The sequence below is a fragment of the Pagrus pagrus genome (assembly GCF_965226575.1).
Source record: "Pagrus pagrus genome assembly, chromosome: 5".
Classification (NCBI taxonomy): domain Eukaryota; kingdom Metazoa; phylum Chordata; class Actinopteri; order Spariformes; family Sparidae; genus Pagrus; species Pagrus pagrus.
The window spans coordinates 1704127-1726695 of record NC_140189.1 but is presented as its reverse complement, the minus strand read 5'-3'; the positions used below and the strand labels follow the sequence as shown (position 1 = coordinate 1726695).

The 22569-nt window shown below is 39.0% G+C and overlaps 1 long non-coding RNA gene across 1 annotated transcript; it reads right to left on the bottom strand.

Moving 5' to 3' along the window:
* Nucleotides 1-374: 374 nt before the first annotated feature.
* LOC311257565 lies at nucleotides 375-20967 on the bottom strand. Its single transcript, XR_014622635.1, has 4 exons — nucleotides 20876-20967; nucleotides 3272-3428; nucleotides 2982-3016; nucleotides 375-909 (listed from the first exon to the last, which is right to left on the bottom strand). It is a non-coding gene; the product is annotated as an uncharacterized lncRNA (long non-coding RNA).
* Nucleotides 20968-22569: the final 1602 nt, after the last annotated feature.

The following is a 22569-nucleotide window of genomic DNA, read 5'->3' as shown; positions in this document are numbered from 1 at the left end:
AGCCAAAGAGAAGCCTGTCTCTGACAGGACAGTAAGGATGGTTACTTCAAACCAGATGAGCAAATTCAGTCTGACAATGTGGATAGGAGCATCTATGCTGGCCATGGGCCCCAGGATTCTGAAATGATTTTCAGAAATCTCCCAAGATTAACAAGAAGCAATTTTTTTTCTCCACAAAATATTTGATAACTGAGGTCCAGTCTTCAAGAGGGTGCCTGGAAATGTATTTTCCTTTTGCTTTTCATCTGATTTAACAATCGTCAAACTATAAGGCTTACAAAGCCCACCAGGATTGTCAAAGTTTGTGAATATTTTGGATCACCCAACCTGAAAAAGTGAAGCGAAAGGAAACGCTGCTTTGGAACTGCCAGGAATCGACTTTTATATTGTTGCTTATGGATAGCTTTATTTTATTGATGTAGACTGCAATACAGTTGATTTGACAAACCCCATCCACCTGAGAGAACTGCAATAAGGAGCTTATTCCACATTTAGACATTAAATCAATTGAAGACGCCCAGGAAGTCATTGATCATGGGTCTTTGCACAAGCAAGTCCACTGTCATCCTGGATCCTAGCACTCATACCATGAGTGCAGACCAAGCCAGCCGTGCAGCAGGGGAGGGAGTCAGCCCTGAAGAAACCCCTATTTTGGATGAAGGCATTCTGATGGTTCAGCCCATCGAAAGCAAAGCTGAGGGCGGAGGAGGAGGATCATGCGGGCTAAAGACTGATGGGGTGGTCAATCAAACTGCCAAAGGCTACCTTGAGCTGGGGGGAAAGGGAGGAGGAGAGGGGGAGGCGCAGACATCACGGGAGGCTCAGCAGGAAGATGAGGATGAGGAGGGTGGTGAGGTGGAGGAGCTTATCAACTTCTCAGACAGCGAGGGCAGTCTGAGAAGTGAGTTCCTGGAGTAGAGAGGAAGGTGGTGAGAGGAGGTGAGAGGATATGAGGGAAGGGAATGAAAAAAGTAAAGAAAAAAAGGAAGGGAAACAATGTGTTGTATTTATGTTGACCTTGTAATTGCTGAATGATATTAAAAGTTATTTCTGCTTTGGAACTTTAGGTGGCTGGCTTATTATGTGTTATATATTCAGATTAATAATGTATTGTATAATCAAGGCTAAACTACTTTTTCATCCTGAAAATTGCACTTACACAATATTTTTCAAGCTGTAATCTGTAACTGGCAAAAGGTGCATGAAATGAGCATTTATGAAGGACATGTAAGCTACATCTTGTCCGAAATCAAACAAGATCATTGACATCAGTTCATCTGTTGATAAGTCCAGATCTGTACTAGGTCTGCAACCTGTTTAGCTTAGCTAAGTCAAACTAGAGAAGGCAATTTCTGAAGAAATAGCTGTGTGAATGCTGAAAAGTTGGTGCTTAACTGCATTGCAGGAAATGTTTTTGTTGAATTATACTGATCATGCATGAAAGATTTGTAATATTTAAAAGGTCCAATGTGCAATATGTGCAATACCTCAAGTCAAACTGAGTCCCCGAGTCGGGTTGAAGATGAGTGGGTTTGTAGGGTTTTCTAATTGACTTACTGTATATTATAACCTCACTGAAGAATAGGATGCAGTACCTTAGTAGCTCAGTTGGCAGAGTGGGTGCCCCATGAACAGAAGCTGCTACAGTGGCCTAGAGTTCAATCTGACCTGTGGCCCTTTGCTGCATGTCACCCACTCTCTCACCCCATATATATATATATATATATATATATATATATATATATATATATATATATATATATATATACACACACACACACACACATACATACATACATACACACACACACACACACACACACATACATATATTACTAAAATTTTAAAACTTAAAGGAGAGCTCATCCAAAGGTTTTATTGTCTTGTATTCCTGCAGCAACAACACTATAAAAAAATACGGAATGGCATGTTTAAACTTCAGTGTGCTCGCCGCTTTCTGTTGTCTTCCATCTGTCCCAATCCATCACTCTTCCAAAGAAACACGTGGTGGCTCAGTATTTATACCAACTAAGATTAACCAAGTCTACTCTAGTGGACACATACAGATGAAACTATCTTTGATCTTATCTTCTGACTCTGGGCAAGAAGGGAGACTGAATGTCAGAGCACATTTTTGCCTTATTACTCATTTCACATTCCCTTGTAATTTTTTAGAAAAAAAAAAGTTCATGTTTGCTGGAAGGAAAGGTTAACCTCAGTGAGCTGATAAATGTCAGTTACTGATAGCCCTCAGTGACAAAATTCCTCATCAAAATGAATAATTTTGACCCCCACCCCCACTACATCACCTATCAGGACCAACACTTTAGTCAATGACACCGTATTTTACAAAATGAAAATTTCCTTAAAATTTGCTGAGTCCTTGAAATCCGCCAAAGTGGAACCCTGGTGTTTTCAGTGACCATGTGACCTTCGTTCTATCACCAACATCAGGCCAAAATTTCCACTTGCATGCAATAAATGTCAAATTCTGATTGTCATACTGCGATAAAATTGAATGAGTCCATGGCTTAATTTCCTATATTTAGACCATTATTTTAAAGTTTAAATGTGCAAAGGAGGCATCATCTTATTAAATGTGCTAAACAGCATATATTTCCAGAACAGAAATCTGAACTACAATAAACAGCTTTTCCCCCCAGCTATATGTTATGGAAACAAAAAAGACCAAAATCTCAGATTTGACTAGTGCATGCAAAATCTTTTGATCTGAAAGTAGTTAAGTAAGTAAGCAAAGCTTTAACTATAGGGCACTTTTTGAAAACACACAGTTACAGTTACTTAAAAGTAGTTTAAAAGTCATTTAAAACAGCACCAAAGCCTGAGCAAATCTGTCAGATTTGGGAAGATGATTCCAGAGGTGCGTACAGCTATAGGTACTTGTGCTCAGATACTGACCTGAGTTTTTTACCAGCCCTCTCCTTTATGTCAAAAATGCAACATCAGGTAATTGTACCCACCTCATGGAACTCCAGTGGTGTTGGCTCTGCCCACACTTTTAAAGCATAGAAGATCAGGATGCGGATTGTTTTCCGGGACAGATGGGGAGAGGACAGGTATGAGCGCAAATGTAACAGAATGTGTTTTTGTGTGTAAGAGAGAGACAAAGGGAATGATCATACCCAGTTAGAGATGACTTAAAGCACATAAATCCTTCCACTATTTCAATAAAAAAAATAGAAAATAAATAAATATGTTTGTTCCAGTTAACCAGATTAAAATCATTACAAAAAAAAAAATGTTATCAAACCTCCAGTTGATGTTCCTGCGTGTCCACATGGTTATTGTCCTTCTCCTTCTCTTCATGTTTCCCCCCTGTTCCCCCTCGCTAGCCAGTGATTTGGATGGTTCATCTTGATCAGGTAGGGAGCAGCGTGGACTGTTCATCAACGCCATTGTCTCCTCATCTGAACACACCAAAGCACAGAAGACCAGAGATGACTCAAGGAGTCACATATAGAATGGAAGATACAAGAAAGAGTAGCCTAAATTGTTGGGTCTCACAGAAAAGCATACAGCTTTTCACAGCTGCCATCTATAATCCTCACCAACAACTCCAGTGTCTTTGAGGCCCGCAAACCTCTGCATTACCCTTACAGCTTTAGTGACAGCTGTCCAGGCCTGGAGCTGACCCATGGAGAGGTCTGAGGGTGGGAGGTAGCCAGAGTCAGAGTCATTAGGGCCACTTGTGGGTCGTTGACTTAACCGGCCTTCATGTGGGTTGCTAGGGCTAGGTGAGCCCAGGTGTGAATGGTTGTTAGCTGTCTGGGGAGGGAACTCGGTACTGCATTGTAGGTGGGTGATATGTAATGTTGTAGGCCACCTCCTCTGTTCAAAGACAGTTGTTCCAGTTTGACAGAGATGGATTCTTTTACTCCTCTTTCAAACCATCTGTCTTCTCTGGCCAAGATGTTAACATTGTTGTCCTCTAAGAAATTATTTTTCTCCTTCAGATGTAAGCGGACAGCAGAGTCTCTGTAAGGACACTCCCACACATGGTTTAAAGCCTGCAACTCCCCTCCAGTTAGTCAGAACTGAAGAAGCCTCTTGGATGAGAGGTGAAACATCTTCACAAAACTGAAACAAGTCCAGTTGCCTACAATATAGCACTTAGCATTACCATTTCCTGGAGAACCTTTATCAACACATACTGTATGATGTAGGGCACTATCCGTGGAGGCCGTTGGTAAATTACACACTTCGAGAGAAGAACAAAATCATCTTTTGCATTGATAATCAGTGTGATATAGATATGTCAGCCAGTAGCAACCTAAAACTTTTCATTTTTGTTTAAATTTTATTTTTGTAGTTTTTACTGAAGCACGTACATGTATGTCTTATGATAGACATACACTAATCAATGTTGGAAAAGTTAGTTTGGGGATTGGATCCTGAACCAGCCAGCCAGACACAGCAGAACCAAACGTCACCACAATGCATTTTATGGTCACTTAGATCTCATCAACAACCACTACGCTGTAAAATCTAGTCCATCTCAAGAGGACTGGCCACTGTTAGTACCAAAGCAGATGTGAGAAAAAACATGTTAAGAATGAAAATGAGCAAAGCTGCTGGGCCCTGGCTTGATACTAAAACATGAGTCAATCAGCTAGTCTATGTTATTACTGATGTTTTTCTGTGTGCATTAAAGCTTCATCGGTCACGCTTAGTAATGTGGTCTCGGTACTATGTTTGTAATGAAAACCAGATTGAAATTTTGAGTTGAGGGAAAGTTTTTTTAAGAAGTGGCTGAATACTGGCAATATTAAAATAATCAGGCGTGGACCCAGATGTGAGAGAGTAGTTGATAAAAGAGGGCAGGTTGGGACCTAAGACAGGAGAGACGAAATTTTAGGAATTTCATGTGAACTGTGTCACAGGGACAAAATTAGGGACGCATGAGTTATAGTATTTAAAAGGATCTGCAGGGAAAAATGTTTAATACAATAAACTGTAGTGTCTGCCCTGAAGTGAATGAACAAATTGATAATGGTAATAAGAATAAAGATCCTCAAAGTTGCCTATGGAGCCAGTTTTACTGGGTGCTGGGGTAGTAGTGCCCCAAATACAGGTATAAGATATGAGAATATCCTAAGTGTTTTATTGGAAAGTTGGAAAGCACATTTCACATATATTTGTGTAGATATCCCCTTTCTTGCCAGTGGTTTTCTCTGCACTGATCTTATGAGCTTAAAATGAGCCTTTCAGCGCCCCTACTGACAGCGCTACAGTCTCAGATGTGGCAGGGTGGTTTTACTTTCTAAGAAAACCACCACAGTTATTCATCTGTTGCATCACTGTTGTGTTCTGGTCTTCCAACTGAGAGCAGTGACCAATACTGGTTCTTCATACCTATTAACAGTATGCGGGAATTTGTTTATACTGTTTGATGTGGTGATTCGTAAGATTTGCTGTTATGGTCCACAAAATTATCTGCTCGAGAGATAAATTGACCTTTTTGAGTTATGTATTGTTGTTCCTTTGACATAGCAACTGGCACAACTTAAGGGGAAAAAGAGTTTCTGTTCTTCCGCATTTTATTTTATCTCAATGAACAAAGGTTACAACAGAAAACAGCAGCACATTTATTAATTTAATTTCATCAGTTGAATTCTGTATGAGGTTTGAACCACACCGTCACCCACATGTTTTTGCAGTAGGTGGTAATTCCTGGAGACTGTAATATAATTATTTAACAAGATGGTGTCATGTGTGTTAATAACTTGCCAGGAGTCAAATTTGCTTCCTTTTCCTCTTCCTGCCACCTGCACATTAGTGAAACCACTGGTAGCCTGTGTATCGTGTCAACTGCCTGCATGCCTACATGTATAATCATACATACAGGCCTGCACATATGTACACCTGCATGCATGAAATATAAATACATTTCTCAGCATTGGGGAAGAAAGCAGATGTTTTGGATTAAGAGCAACGGACTTTGAGCGATTACTGCCTACAGCATCTCTCAATCATCCAACCTGACCAGCCAGACCACCCCGGAGAGGAGAGGGCAGATATCCAGAATGGGAGTCATGCTAATCCATCTTGGATTAAGGCTGCTCCTCAATAATGTCCAGTTACAGGAAAATGAAATGGACAAATGGGACTCAGGCTGGCCAAGCAACAATTAATCAGAGACTGTTTCCACCACAACATCCTGGATCAAGCTGTTGCACTTGATGGGCTGACTGTGTTCCAAGCCAACAGAAAGAAGGACTACAGCAGGACGAGGAGAGGTAGAATCTGTGACTAAATCGTTGATGCTTGGTGCTCACACACAGTCAAACTGGATGGACAAACCAGTGTTTCCCAGATGTCAAACTTTTAATGTGAAGATGCTGACCACATTATCATCATTATCTTGTTGCTGCTGTTTACTTCCACCCAGATGCAAATTAAAAAAATTGAATGCTCTTGATGTTTATGTATATATGTACAGTATATATATATATATATATATATGTTCTATATTTGTGTAGCATGAAGGAGTTTTCAAACTTACATTTTGGTCATACAACCCAGTGTTTTATATACAATATACAAATAAATTACCTTGAACGTTTAATTAAGCACATGAGAATAGATGTGTATGCAGCCCAGTCGCATCTCAAAGCATGCAATAGACCCGACAATCCACTAAAAGAAAAAAGGTGGAAAACAGTTTTTTCCAGAGGGACATTCTGACTTAAGGAAGGCCACAAAATTGGGCAATTCGACTCTGTCTTCAAGAAAATCCTGTTGTCTTCGCAGAGCACTTACTTACACATTTTCACAAACATACTTTCATTAAAACAATTACCAATTACTGGATTCACACAAGATTCAATCCCTGTGTCCAGGGTGATAGTCCTGTGACAGCCAACCATAACCTCCCTCATGAACTTTTTGGCTCTGTATACTACATTTCTCAGTCTCGCCAGTCATTATTGCCCTGTGCTGGTACTGCACTGTTATACACATTATCGCGCCAAAGCCAGGCATACCATCACACTCACATACTGTCATCAAGTGGATTTGGCTGGTCTGTTACACACTTGGGTGTCAGACTGGATTGTATTAAGTCTAACGAGTTCTAGCTCTTACGAGGCACACACAAATTACATGGACATGGACACCCAGCCAAAACACGAGTTCAGCTCAATCAAACAGCTATTAAACTGCAGAATGTGAAGTATGTGACTCGTTTTCCTCTGTGCAGTGACGGCCAGGTTCCTCACAGAGGTGAGGAAATGCCGCAACAGTCATAATCAGTCAGATTTCACTGATATGTGGCTAGCATCAGCACACACATGCTGTATCATTCTTGCCACCATGTCAGGGTCCAATTGAGTAAAGACGTGTGTGGGAGCATTTTGACAATGACAAATGATCAAACCATGGACAAAAGTACAGGGATTCCCCAAATACTTTGGAAATGTCACATCCTGGTGTGTTAAAAGCAGCAAACCTGTTGCCCATCTGTCTACAAGCCTCAGGCAGGTAACACAGTCAACAAGTAGAAAGAAAGAAACAAGAACGTTTAGAAAGTTAATAAAGGTGTGAGCATAGATAGCTGGCTCGACCTTTACAGTGACCTAACTGGGACTAGAAGAAACAGCTGACACAAATCTTTAGAATTACAGCATAGGAAATTAAATTGGAAATTAATTTGCAATAGAAAAAAAAAAAAAGAAAAAAGAAATTTAGTAGCTTAATCTGTTTAACCCAGTAGGACTTTTGTAGTTATCTCAATTTATCTATTAGCCATGACTGGATCCTCCACACTGATGCTGCCTCTACTGCTGCTGCCACTTTTCATCTCTTTTTATCTGTCATCTTCTGTACACACTGGAGGTTTGGACACATGCAAAAGCATGAAAGAGTTCCATGCCTCTGTGGACAGGTTGAAAAATGGAATGAATGAAAGAATGAAGGTAAGGTGGCATAATTCTAATGAGATGTTGCATGTAGGTTACATATGTAACAACACAGTAAGGTGCAGGCCAATAATCTGCAATTAGATGTGTTATTACTTATTATTTTTAGGGGGGAATTTTCTCAGATTTGTTTTTAAGGTCAAAACAAACACAGATGTTTCAATGATTGCTTTCTTGATTATGCCAGGTTCAATATACAATGACCTTCAGTTCCTTTATTAAGGCTGAAAAAAGATATATTGATATGATAGTGTTTTCTGTACTATAGATAAGTGTTTACGTATGGTCAGGTCACATTAGACCAAACTTTACTAATGTGTATCTAGTGAATCCAGACTAAAGAAATCAAAAGCAGTGTGTCCACACTAAAAGAGTCCTTTGTAATAACAAGTTAGCATCCCATTAGTTATTACTGCTGTGACTCCGTTTAGCATTTTGTTCATCTTGTGACGCCGCTGGTGTGATTTCTTCATCTTTGTTTCTTGTTTGGATTGACAGAACTGTGAGAACTGCAGCTCAATTCATATCACCGTAAGTCTACCATGATGTATTTCACTTTTTCCCTTTGACATCTTCTGTAGCTCTGACTTTGACTTTATCTCACCACTCTGCCAACTTCTTTGCTTGGTGACTTTAATTTATAAACTCTGTATTTTTTCTCTAACTTAAGCCTTTAAAATGTTTTATGGATAAAAAGGATGGATTGAAATGCTCCTGTTCACTAGCTAAACTAAAGTAAGAGCTGAACTGTGGTTTGTGCAGTCTTTTATTATTTAATGATGTTATACATATATACAGAGCACTAGTGATTTTGACCAACTTCTCTATTTTTGCCCTTTATTGCTGGGTTGAAAAAGGAACATACTTATTTCCCTGGCATGTGTTTATTTTTAAATTATTTTTTCAAGTCATGTTAGAAAGTATTGACTTATGTGTGCTCTCTGGTGAAAATTCTTGTAAAAAAAAAAATGTTTTTAATTCAAAATTACAAAATCTTAACATTGAATTACAGCAGTGGAAAACAGCCATAGTGCTTTAGACAAAGCCATCTTTTTTTAAATATACATCTTACTGTTGTCCAATTACATGCTCAGTGACTTTCAAAACCCTGACTGTGTTACATAAAGGCGAGGGAAAGAGGTGATTTCACTTTGTATGTCTACAAGTACGCCTTGAAGAAAACACAAAAAATAAATAAATTGTTATTTATCTTTAAAAACATTTAGGAGAATGTTTCGAAGAATTAGCAAAGCTGAAAATGTTATTTTCACTCTGTGTGCTCATTCTCTGTGCTAATGTAGGTTAGCACTGAAAAATGAGAGGTGATTGCACTTTGCTGCTCTACTCTGCAATGTGCACACACAGCTTCAGCACCATGACATCTTTACCACTTCCTCTTTACTTTGCTGTTATCTCATCTGAACCAATGTCAGTTATTCTTGCTGGTAGATTATTTTTCTGTCTTAATTTTTCCTGACATTTGTCTGCAGAGCAAAATGATGATTTCCTTGTCTGTCTTGATCCACCTCTGACTCCCAACTTGGGCAATATACATCTTATTTCACATTAATTATTTTAATTTCTAGTGTACAACTAAAATGAGTAACAACTTATGACTTTTTAAAAGTTACAGTACTTCCTAAAAAAGGGAGTTACAAAAATTACATTGTGACATAATTGTGGAAGGAACTGATTACAACAAACAAGACATTGTTTGTTATAATGAACTCAATTTAATGTTTGATAACATTTACCTTATCTCTTTATCTCCTTAGGATAGATGCAGGTGTTTTAACCTCACTGCTTCTATTGGGGTAAGTGGTGTGTTTTTGTGTGAGAGTATGAGAGAGTGATGATTATCATTAATTACGTAATGGGAGATTAATGATTGTCTGCAATGAATGTCAGGGATGGAAATGGTCCTGATACTTGATGCTCATATATTCCATCACATATGGTATTGAAAATATGTGCTACTCAGAGAGTTTTTCCAATGTGTAACTGCCTGACATTTTGGAAAGGCTTACCCAGAGTCAGATGGATTAGTTTAATCTATGAGCATCCGGTACAGCGATATGTCATGGGACATGTTTAAAGGAAGTTAGCACAAAGATAGCGACTGCTAGCCTAGGTATCTCAACAGTAAAAAAAAAATACACCTTTCAAGATAAAAACAACTGCTGTCTTATTTTCTAAATTTCTTTATGCATTAGAGATATTTCTTTAATTGTGCATCATCTCAAATGTCCTGCCCACATTGTGATTGCCTATTCTCTTCAATCAAAAGGTCTTAGCAGGTCAGAAATAAGACTCCATCCGAAACATAAACAAATTGAAGATTCATAAATGAACTTTCAAAAGAAAATATCTGATCTGAAAGGGACTTGAAGTCTCTGAGAATCAGACCAAATAGACTGTGACATTTAACTGTAGATGTTCAAAGTTCCATTTAAACATTTTAAGCACTATCTATTATTTAAGACGAACTGAATTGTCAATATGCAACACAATTTTGTATAATGAAATTTTGGTTGTAATGCCCTTTGCTGCAGACACACAGAAAACAAAAACTATACAGATAAATGAATACATTAGTCAAGTCACAAAAAAAGCTATTAATGCTGATGTGCTCAGGGGGAGTTCAAGAGTCTCACTCTGGTGGTGCAGCAGCAAGTACTTGGCATGGTAGTAGGATGAACAGACTGTGGCTAGGAGTGGGTGTTGTCGTTTAGTGTCCTTTGGGCTCTGTGCAGACACTTCACCAATATCACTAATACTCAGTAGATGGATACCAATAATGTTCTGGGCAGTTTACAAATGTGTTAGTTATGTCAATTAATTTAGTTAGCTAACCAACAATTAAACCTACTGTACCAGTTACTAGGTGTAAATATTTGGTAACAACAAAATAAAAACTCAATTTTATATTCTTACTACAACACAAACAGTACATAAACAACTAAATAGGTCAATTGTCAGTGTCTCCCGTAACATTCATCACCGTTTCCAAAACAACATCACCCTTGTAGAGTGACAGCGACACATGTACTGGACCTTCGTCGTACAGTCGCAGTTTGATCAATGTTAAGCAAGAAAACTATCTGGCTACAGTAGGTTAATGCAATAAAACTACTTGGTTAAGTTTAAGAAAACCTAACTGCTACCTAAGTTGCTTATGTTATGTAGATAGTGTAACATCACTACATATGTAGTTAAAAGAACTTACCATTGACTGTGGCTTCACAGTGGACATGAACAGCAGTCTCCTAAATTAGGGACCTGTGCTTGGTTAACCCAACCATCCATCCCCAACCTCCTGCCTATACAGATTTCTCACTCATTATACTACTTCTCCTCACTTCCTCCTGTTCAAGTCACCGCTGAACAACATAAATAAACATTAATATTGGTTGTAATAAGCTGCTTTAACTGTTTACCTATATGGTCACTTTTCTGCTTACAAGATACATTTAAACTTCAGAAGGGCTGGTACTAATGAATATCACGTGATATGATCAAAAGCTCAGAATAGCTACTTAATGGACCTTAGTAAGTAGTTGAAACGCATTGATTTCTAACCTTTGAGATTCAGATACCTAGACTCGCAGTTTCTTTTGTACTAGGCTTAACACACTGGACAGTAACTTTTTGACATACTGAGCTCATTAATTAAGGTAAATCCCCAGCCTTACATAGTTTTTGCTATTTAGCCTAATTGTTTAACTGAAATCATGAATTCCCTTTTACCTTCATGATGGGCTATGGTTGTTTCAGTGCTCATGGGAAAGCACAGAATTTTTGGCACAAGTGCATTAGTGTGTACTAACATTGATATTTCTGTCACTTATCAGAAATTTCCTGATTATTTCACTAACGGCCTGAAGTCCTTAAACCATAGTAATTCCAGTAAGCGGCACATCAACAACCTGATAACGAGACTGGAATTAATGGTTCTACATTGTAAGGTATGTGATCATGGTTGATGATTTGTGATTGTGTGTAAATATAATAACATAGAAATGAAACTACCAGTATGTTGTCAGAATGGAATTGAAACTCTAAGGAGATTTTTGTCAGCTCACTCAGTTTATTTGAGGAAATTATAACATAATTTATATTATTACAGGGTTGTAAGCATGTTGCTTGTGAGTGTATTATAAATTGTTTACTGGCAGTGTTCAAGCCTGTCTAGTACAATTCTATTTTCACAATTTGGAGAAAGTCTGGACAGGATGCAGTAACAGAATTTGTATTGTTTTAAAAGTCTCTCATAAAACCATATTCAGGGCTGTATAAGACAATGAAAACATTTTTTTCTTTGTGTAATCATTATTCCTGTTCATACCGGACATTAAGAAACCCTTTATGAGCTTCTAGTGTACAAGTGATGGCCCAATTCACATTCCTCATTCTGTTCCGTCAAGCTATCAAGCTTAGCTGAAACCAACATGAGGTTTCAACAGTCTGAGGTACACAACATTTACACTCTTTTTCGTACAATACACCCTTTGTCTTTCCATGCAGTGTTTCTGTTTTGAGCTGGAGAAATAGGACAATCGAAGGCCATATCTCATACTAAAGATGTAACCTTTTAACAGTCATTCGATATGTAACTATTACATGATTTTTAAACAATACATCCATATAATAATAATAATAATAATAATAATAATAATAGATTTATTTTATATAGCGCTTTTCATATACATTAACGACTAAATGCATCGATTGCCAGAGACTTCCAAAACAACATATATCACTGGAATCAATTAAATCTCCTTGCACAGCCACAGGTTGTCAGGTGCTGGTAGGCAGCAGGAACGTGTGTGATAAGATAAACAAACAAATCCTCCGCACACTGGACATATATCTCAACATATATCACTGTTCCCAAAACAACAGGAGCATTGCAGCATAAATGCAACACATGTACCAGACATTTGTTGTACAGTCGCAGTTTTGTGAGGTTCAGGCAGTGAAACTACGAGGTTTCTAGGTTGTGGTTTGGGTTAAAATCACTACGTTACTTCTGGACATGGACATGGACAGTGGAACAGCGAACATTGAGAGTCCTGTGCTTATTTCACCCTCCCTTGTTGCTTTTTATACTACTTCGCCGGGCTTCCTCCTTACCAAAAAACATCATTGTGTTTTAATACACTGCTTTCACAATCAACCTATGTGGTTTGTTTTTCTGATCAGGACATGTGGTTTATTTAAACAAGCTTACAGACAGACAGCCTTGATGTTTTGTGGTCATATTAAATGCTATAACTAATGTTTGGGCAAACAGTTGCCTATTTGATGAGAGTGGTGAGAGTGAATCGTACTATAAATGTCCACTGAAAACAAAACACTCAGAGGTTGTGTGTTCATCGCTGCAATCAACCAATTTCACATTGCATTTGATACATTAAGATTAATAAATAATAATAATAATAATGATTATTGTAGCTTTATATACACCATTAATACCCACATGTTTCTCCCTTTAGGAAAAGATTAACTTCACCTCGCTGTCTGTCAAGTATGAGCCTGTCATCTCACCAGCAGACCTCCATCAGAAACTGAAAGAATTGGCAGAGCGAATCGACAACATTCTACAACCTAAGTAACCTCCGTTATCAAGAGTGAACTGTAGATCGGCATCAACAACAGAATTTTGGCAATCATCAGTGTGATCACTCTGCTTCTTCTGAGTATTTTAAAATGGAGCTAGTTACTGTAGCATCACAATTAAGGAAAATGTTTTTTATAATTATGTAGGCATCATTTAGGATGGGACAGGACAATTATGAAATGTTCATTCATCGAAAGAATATTTTCGACATGAGAAGTTAAGCTTAAAAAAAATTACCATAATTTTAAAAAAGTCAGAAAAACTTGTTAGACAGCCTTGACAATAGTTGAATGAACTGATTTGAAATCAGTTGCACATAAATGATGTCCTGAGAGGGGCCTTGATGATATCTCTGATATAGTGCTTTTGAAACTGCAAAGTGCTTTGAAAGAGACGACAAACAAATAGTCTGAGACTGAGTCATGGCTATACCTATATTATATTGAGTATACTAAATTAATTAATGCATGAAATATCTGCAAAAATAGGTGATCAACTTAATAATTGATCACAATTAATTCATCTCATGGACATGCATCATATATTTTCAATAATCACTGGTAGATGTACGTATTACTAATAACCATAAAAACAAATCAGTCAGATCAATCAGCAGTGATTGTAACCCAAATATTAAAGTTACATCAAACACTATCTCTGAGTATGCCACATGATAGACAGTATGACAGCAGTTTTTTAATTATTTCAACCCAATTGTTAATGATAAAGAAACAAGATGTATGTTTGCAGGTGTACTGTTTTAGACCTATTATTTATTTTATTTATGTTTAATTTATAAAGTGTTAACTAATGTACCTATTCAGTATTATTTGTCTCCATATGGGTGTGGGAAAACACAGTTAGAACAGTGTACATTTTATTTATTCTTTGAGGGGAAAATAAAGAGTGTATGAAAATAAAGATTTGAAAAGTTTCCCATCAGATCCAAATGACCCTTTATTTGTTCACTCTTCGAGGCTGTTCTGTAACCTTGTTGATGTTTGGTAATTCACTGTGTCAACTATTACTTATTGCCGCACAAATAAAATTATTACCGTCATTAATCCATGTGGATTTGGTTGTTGTTATTATCACTTTCTATCCTAAGGAGAATTTATATGTTAAAGGGCACTGTTAAAGATACTATTTTTTAAGGAAAAGTTGATTTTTGAGTCTCATTTCCAACTCGTCAAATAATGACTTCTTACAAATAGCACCTTCAAAGCCAATCTCAGGATGCAATGGTAAATGATTATGAGGAGAAAAACAGATAAAAGGTCAAAAATAAAAAGTCAGTATCTTTTGAAATTACGTACAATTCTCAGATTGATGCTACTATATGTACATTTTAATGAAATTATGTTTGATAATAATTTCAAGGAAGAGTTGTTTTAAAATGTTAACAAACAACTGAAAAAAACCCAACATAAAATGACTCCATACAATTCATCTGAGGAAATCCAAGTCTCCGAAAGCCCTGGGACCCCAAATTTATTTGAAAAGATTATTTATTATATTATACCTTTTTTAAGCCGAAATCTTCACTGTAGCCACTTTCTGTGAGCTAAAAGTGTGTGCAGCTCAACCACACTTCGAAGGTTAAATAAAGTCTTTACTGAATTTAAAAAATACCACATTTTTATTTTTGGGTGAACTGTAACACTGTAAATATTCAGATGTCACAGCGTTTCAAATTGCTCCCTTAGAATTCTGACAATAAAATCAAAGTTTCTGAATTAAATTGTCGTAGTTGATAGTAAATCGGCATTTACAATGCTATATTGGATCATTATATGTATTTGGAACAGTGGCTCAGTGAATGCTGTGTTGCCACATATAAAGCTCTAGTGTCTGGAGAGTTATCTCAGTTGTTTGGCATACAGGTTTATGTCATCATTCCATCTGTCCATACTGACTGCAGACAGATGCAGACACTAATGGCAACTAAATCCACAGTTGTCTTACTGTCTAATGACCGTAGTTTAGCTGAAGCTAATGTGAAGCTTCGTCAGTCATAGTTAAATACATCAAACAGCAAACAGTGGTATTAGTACCCTCGCTTCAGTAAAGCATCTGAATACTTCCTCCATCACTGTGTATTTGTATTTAATGACGACAAAGACATATTTCTCAAAGAAATTTTGGTTTAGGTGATTGGGGACAAAATCCACAGTCCTTGTTCGCAAATTTATGTTACTTTTCCTCAACAGTGGCTCAGCAAGGATACACTCTGTAAAAATACTCTGTTACAAGTCCTGTCTTTGAAAATTATACTTAAAGCAGAGATAGACAACTTTTATAATTACCCCCTTCTCGTGTTTTACTGCAGTATGATTGTTGACGCTGCTGCTGCAACGACAGCGTTAGCAACATGGCTACTGCTAACAGCCTGGGTACTGTCCAAAGCAAAAAACAAGAATCTCAATTTGACCGGAAACCCTGATCTCAGTGCTCTAAAAAAGACAGAGTAATGTTTTACAGAGTATGTTTTAATAAGTTGGCAGGTTTTGTTATTTACTGATCTATTTGAACCATCTCAAGTGCTGTTTGTAAGGGGAAACAGCCAGGGAAATAACTCTGACACAACACCGATGGTCTATATCGAGTGAATGCCCGTCCATTCACTTTTGTTTTGCCTTGGTTTCTATCACACTCCCTCTTCACCCCCTTTGCCTCTTTCATCAGCAGGGTTCTTTTTCTTTTGCATTGTAAAGTTTCCACAGTTAATACAGTTGTTCCACAGTTACCTGGAGACAGCAACCAGGGAAAACAATGTTTTTCCTGTTTTGGTTGCACAATGGCAGACGTGCTCCTTTGTGCTGTGATTTGTCCAAAAAATCCAGCCCAGTGGCAGACTGAATAGCATAGTGAAAGAGATTATTATAGGGATCCAATCTATACATGGATGGTTTCATTTTTCTCCAGCCGTTACTACGGTGGCCAACAAGACTTGAAGAAAACACACGGGGCAAATTAGAAAGACATCGTCATGACAACACATGCGCAGCATTTAGGAAATGCACTGCAAATATACCCAGCACAACAGAATACATGACACACTGCAACAGACCAAAACACTCTCATTAGAAAAACATGCAAATACAGAAACAATGCAAAGTCAAAAACACACAAACCCTGAATACACATGCAACAGAAAAACGCTGCATATTTAGGAAGTGCTCCAGGCCTCTAGGGGGAGCATTTGCCACTGACTGCAAGAACCAGGACTTTATTTTGTTAACAGAAAACATGCTGGCTGTGTCTCAATTCAGGGGCTGCAGCCTTCAAGGACGCGGCCTTTGCAGCCCACGAAAGCCGGGTCCTTCGGAGAGACCTTGAAGGCCTTGTCCACCGTTGTTAAATGGGACCGTCGAGCCGTCGGAGTATTTCCTGGTTGGCCACCAGATGTTCCTGCCCTTACCCTTACATCACGATTCAAATCTATCAAACGTGTACATTTATTTGTGTGTGTACAAAAATTAACGACAAAATCTAAAATGAATTATCAGCATTACAAAATAAACATTAACCCATTGGTGAATAACAACTATATGTACCATAGCATTACCAGCGTCATGTATTTTAACTGAAAGTTGAAATTTGGAGGTTTTATAGTCCCTTTAAGTTTAACATATCTGGCATTGGATATTCAAATGACTAAAAACCAGTATGAACCCATTACTTAAATTTGAATGTCATGTCTGCACCACTTGATGTCACCATTTCTCTCTTGCGTCCTCTTCTGTTTCGGGACTGAGCGGCGGTGCGCAAAGGATCTTGGGATATGGGAGGCCGCGAAGGATAGTTGCGGTGCGTCCTCCGAACAGAGGGAAGGGCAGGCTGCATTTGTGGGCTGCGTTTGAAGGAGCCTTCCAATTGGGACAGACTTCGCGCGGCGTTGTGACCCTTCGTAGGCTGCAGCCCCTGAATTGAGACACAGCAGCTGTGTGGCTGTTGGTGGTGACTTCAAGGATACGTAAGAGAAACTCTCAGTCCTGCTGTATTGAGCTCTGCTGTACGCTATTAGCACTCTTAGTGGTTAGCTTCCACAGCCAATATGGCTTACTAGCTCTCCTCTTGCCGATTTTAATACATTTTTAGTATTTTTTTGGTTTAAGCAGTATAACATTTTCAAGTCCTGCCAGCAAACCATTTCTTGCTGAGGGGATAGATTGACCGATACTGAATGAATTTCAGTATTTCCAAGGCCGTGCTAAAAAGCGCGAAAAGAAGTTGACGTAGGAGCAGATGACGTAGAAGTTCGTAGAGAGTTGGAGGAGCCTTATATGACGGATTGAGTTGCGGAGAATAGATCAAAATGGAGAGAGAAAATTCAGTTATGTCACTGAACACAGAGGACAACATAGAACACTGTAGGAAAAGCTTGGAGTGAAAGAGCTTGGACCTGACTAGCTGGACATCAAGCGCGAGACAGAGGACGAAGTACACCAAAACAACATCATAACATCCGGTTAAATTTCAAAATAAACACTCTGTGTTGACCCCACCACAAAAACCTAAAAAAGAGACAAATACAAATCCTACTCTTCTTCTAATCCTTCGGTTGGGAACACTTTGTGTTGTTGTGTTTATGACACATACCTATAACTGCAGTCGCACGTGATTATGTAATTATCGCGGGAACTCCTTGGTCTCGTAACTCCAGCTGTTCGGCGGTGCTGCGCCATGGCGGACTCAAAAGGCAGCCTGTGGGGGTTGCCGGACGCTGGATGACGGAACAAAACCATACCGGAGACAGAATGCAGCAGACATGCATCCAGTGGAGTCTTTTAGCCCTGCGTGGCCACGATGAAAGTGTACGCTCAGAAAGTCTGTGTTTTCAGTGGACTGGTGGATTTCGTAGCATAGCTAGATGCAGCACTAAAGGAACATTTGCAAAGTGCTGCTGTGTTTAAAGGAACATTTAAGAATGAATGAATGAATGAACTCCTTGACTGCATACTCTCAGTTTTGAGAAAGCACATCACTGAAGGAGGTGGTGACGTTATTTTGAGTCATTTTAGCAGGTGTCAAAAGTATTCACATTCATTACTCAGGTAGAAGTATAGATACTAGGGTTTAAAAATACTTCTGTAGAAGTTGAACTATCAACTCAAGCTTTTTACTCAAGTAAAAGTGTAAAAGTACTGGTTTCAAAACTACTTAAAGTATAAAAGTAATGCAAGGGAAAAAAATGCCATTAAGGACAAAAGCTTAGGCCGCGCCACAGGGGCCTATAGTGCACTACCCCACCTCCCCAAAATAACATTTTTGTAAAGGCCATAATGACTATAATGTTATATTAAAATGTTACTGTTAAAAAATTTGGGATGCACTAGGCTACCTGTTTCAGTCTCATATATGCCCATTGTAAATGAACTCTTTTTACTACAATGCAAATACATTAAAGAACCATGTATGTGTACTACTGAGCATTAACATCTGTGACATTTTGCTCGAGTTCTCTTGAGTCTCTGCCACAGACATCTTTGCACTAGGCTACATACATAAAGTCTGCTATGTCCCTGCTGGAGTGTGGTGTGATGTCTCTCATGTGCAGGGGCGATGGATCGCGTACAAACCAATAGGGTGTCGGATAGAGTTGGAATTTCGTCATTTTAGGGGCAAGGCCATGTGGCCTTCACTATTTTTGGCGGGGGGGGCACCAAGGCCATCAAGTGTAAAAGAGTGTAATTCACACAGAGCCAGCGCCGCGGCTCCAAAAGAGGCGTGACAGTACACGTCATGATGATGACGTGTGTTTTTTTTTTTTGTGGTGTTTTCCCCGTGTCCTCCTGTTAATCTAAACATGTACCCGCTGACTGTTTATAATCATATGGATGCTGTTATGTGTTGTGATTGGGATCCCGACCCACCACACATCCACTTCTCCACGAATAACTGCGGTATTTTTTTCCTCATAAGTTGCCAAAGACACAACCAGTTACTACGTTACTGTTGTATGTGTGGCGGGGTGGGGGTGTAGCAGTGGCGGCTGCTGGTCTTTCAAGGAGGGGAAGCTCTTTTTTTTTTTTCATTTTCCGGTCGACAACATTCATATTATCTGCCATGATGTGCAGCTTGCTAATACTAGCAGCATGAGCTGCTGCGCCAGGCTACTGTGAAGTGTGACCGCCTGTGAGTGTGAGTGATCGTGACGGGGGGAGAAGCTCCGCAGCTGCCGCTGCTCGTTGGGGAAAGAAACCGCAGAGTGACAGAACAGAGTCGCCAAACACAACGCTAGTCGTTTTTAACAAAGACACAATCGCTGGGGATCGGTAAAGTCTCCGGATCAGTTCAGAACAACACAATGAAAAACTTGGAAAATGCTCCGGTGGATGTTTATTCTTCAAGATCGCTGATTCGCTCATTAAGCTGTCAATCAAAAAAGGATTCCGCCTCAGACAGCTCATCCAATCATCATGCAGAAGCCGAGCGTCCGGGCCAGCCCACTGCCCCATAGACCCCCAGAGACGCTGAGCGTCCGATGGGCGGGACAAAGCCCAGCATTTATCCAATGAGCGTCTAGTTTCGCTGCAGTGGAACAACCCGCCCTACGCTTCCCCATTGAAGTCAGAAGAAGCTGAGCGTCAGATTGTGTAAAGCGCTGTGGCGCTGCGGGGATGAATGAGAAGGAAGTTGCGCCGGTTACCTGTGATAAGTAGCTGATTCTGAACAAAAGATGAAGGCTTTCTAGCGCGTATTTAGTCAATGAAATGTACACACAGCAGTACATATTTCACCACTTTTTTTTTTTTTGGGGTGACATTTTAGGGGAAGCTGAGCTTCCCTTGCAGTCTTAGAGCAATCGCCTCTGGGGTGTAGGTGCTAACAACGCCACCTGGGGACTTTCACCCCAGGAAATATCTTCACTTCAATATCTCATTTTCCTGACGTACAACACAAGTTCGTTTACCAAGACAAGACAGACGTGGTTCCAAAATAAGGTCAAATTTATTAATTTCAAGGGAAATAATGAATAAATGGAGATATGTGGAGAAGGAGATTAATAACACAGGGAAAATGAATCAAGTTATGAAAATAACAATTTTATTAAGGTATTATTTTATAAAACAGTAAAATTGTGTCTTTTTGAAACACTTATTCCAAAATTAACAAAAAGTGGACAGAAGCCAGCTAAAGGGAGGCAGCCCTATAAGTTGGTATTTTAGTTATATTCTGCTTACAGTTAAAATTACATACCTTAATAAAAAGGTGTACAGGCTAACCCCGCTTAACAATGCGTCCCCACAACATTGGAGGTGAACTATAAAAAGAGAAAAACTTGCACATCATGTGTCAGCAGTTTACCACATACCTTCATTCATAAGTAGATGCAGACACCACTATGACCAGGCAAAGGAGAGCAGCTCAGAGTCAGAGGAGCCCACACAACAACCAGGGAGAGACAAAGAGATAGCCATGAGGCCACAGGTGCCTTAAATGCCCTCAGATTAATCAGGACTGAGTTGGGCAGAGGAGTTGGGAGGGGTTGGCCTGAACACCAGGGTGTGTTCAAGAACCAACAGCCTAATTAACCTGAGGAAACACTGGTTTCCCCATCACATATGGTCATGTAACATTGCTTTGTGGGACATTTATCTATATTTTGTTGAGTGAAGGATCTGTACAGTTATCAGACAGTGAACACCAGACCGACACGGCCCTGCTCCGCGCCGCCGGCTTGTCCGTTCACACTGGTTCAGTTCGCCAATACTGTGCCTCTCCAGAGGCGCATCAGAGTTCATGAGTAACGAGGCTATCTTTAAAATGCAAGGAGTAGAAAGTACAGATAATTGCGTGAAAATGTAAGGAGTAGAAGTAAAAAGTCTGCTGAAAAATAATTACTCCAGTAAAGTATAGAAACCCAAAATTTCTCCTTAAGTAAGGTAACAAAGTATTTGTACTTCGTTACTTGACACCTCTGCATTTTAGTCATTTCCAAGCTAAAATGTCAAATGTTTGCTGTTTCCAGCTTCTTCAATGTAATTTTTGCTGCTGTTCTTCTTGTCAATTATGATAGCAAATGAAGAGTCTTCAGGTTTTGGACTGATGGTTTGACAAAGTACGCAATTTCAAGATGGCACTTTGTTACAGGGGAATTATGATGAGCACTTTTCACATTTTGACATACTACTTATTGTAGTAATTTGTCAAGCTAAAATGTTAAACATTTGCTGTTTCAAGCTTCTTGGATGTAATTTCTGCTGCTGTTCTTCTTGTCATTTATGATAGTGAATGCAGAGTCTTCAGGTTTTGGACTGATGGTTTGACAAGCAAGGCTCTGGGAATTTGTAAATAAATAAACAATGTTCGCAAAACTTCTTCAGTTTTTAATGAGGGTCGTTTGAAGTGTGCTAATTATACACATTTTGTGGAAAAACCATATCAGACAAATATTACTGTTTCAAGCAGAGTTTCCTTTAGGCTATTTATTCCTTTAAATAGACTGGTGTGATGCACCAGTGTGTTGCTTTGGCGCGTCCTACTGGTGATATATGGTTATAGCGCATCTGACAAATGACTTTTACATACCCTTGTGTGGTGTTAACTCAACAATGATGAGATGCTGGAATAGTGAATAAGTGCTGTTTACTTCAACAACTTATAATATAACATAGTTCTCAGTAACAGCATAGTATCGTATAGTACATAGTAGTCGCCATCTTGTTGCACTCTGACCTCTCTACGTACAGGCAGTGGCGGATTTAGCAATTTGAGGGCCCAAGGTGAACTTAGCTAGGGGGCCCTCCACATCCATTCTTTTAACACAGAAAAAGTAGGAAGGGCCACCCCAAAGGCACCTGTCAGTACTTGCTTTAAATAAAGAGTGAATGGGATGCAAGAATTAAGTTTCAGATATAACACCAGTGTATGTCAAAATGCCAAATATTTAATTTTTCTAAAAATCTCACCAGACACGTGCGTGTGTGCGTGTGTGTGTGTGAGTGAATGTATAACAGTATAACAATAGCAAAACAATGTATGCAAACAGTCATACAACAGTAGTAT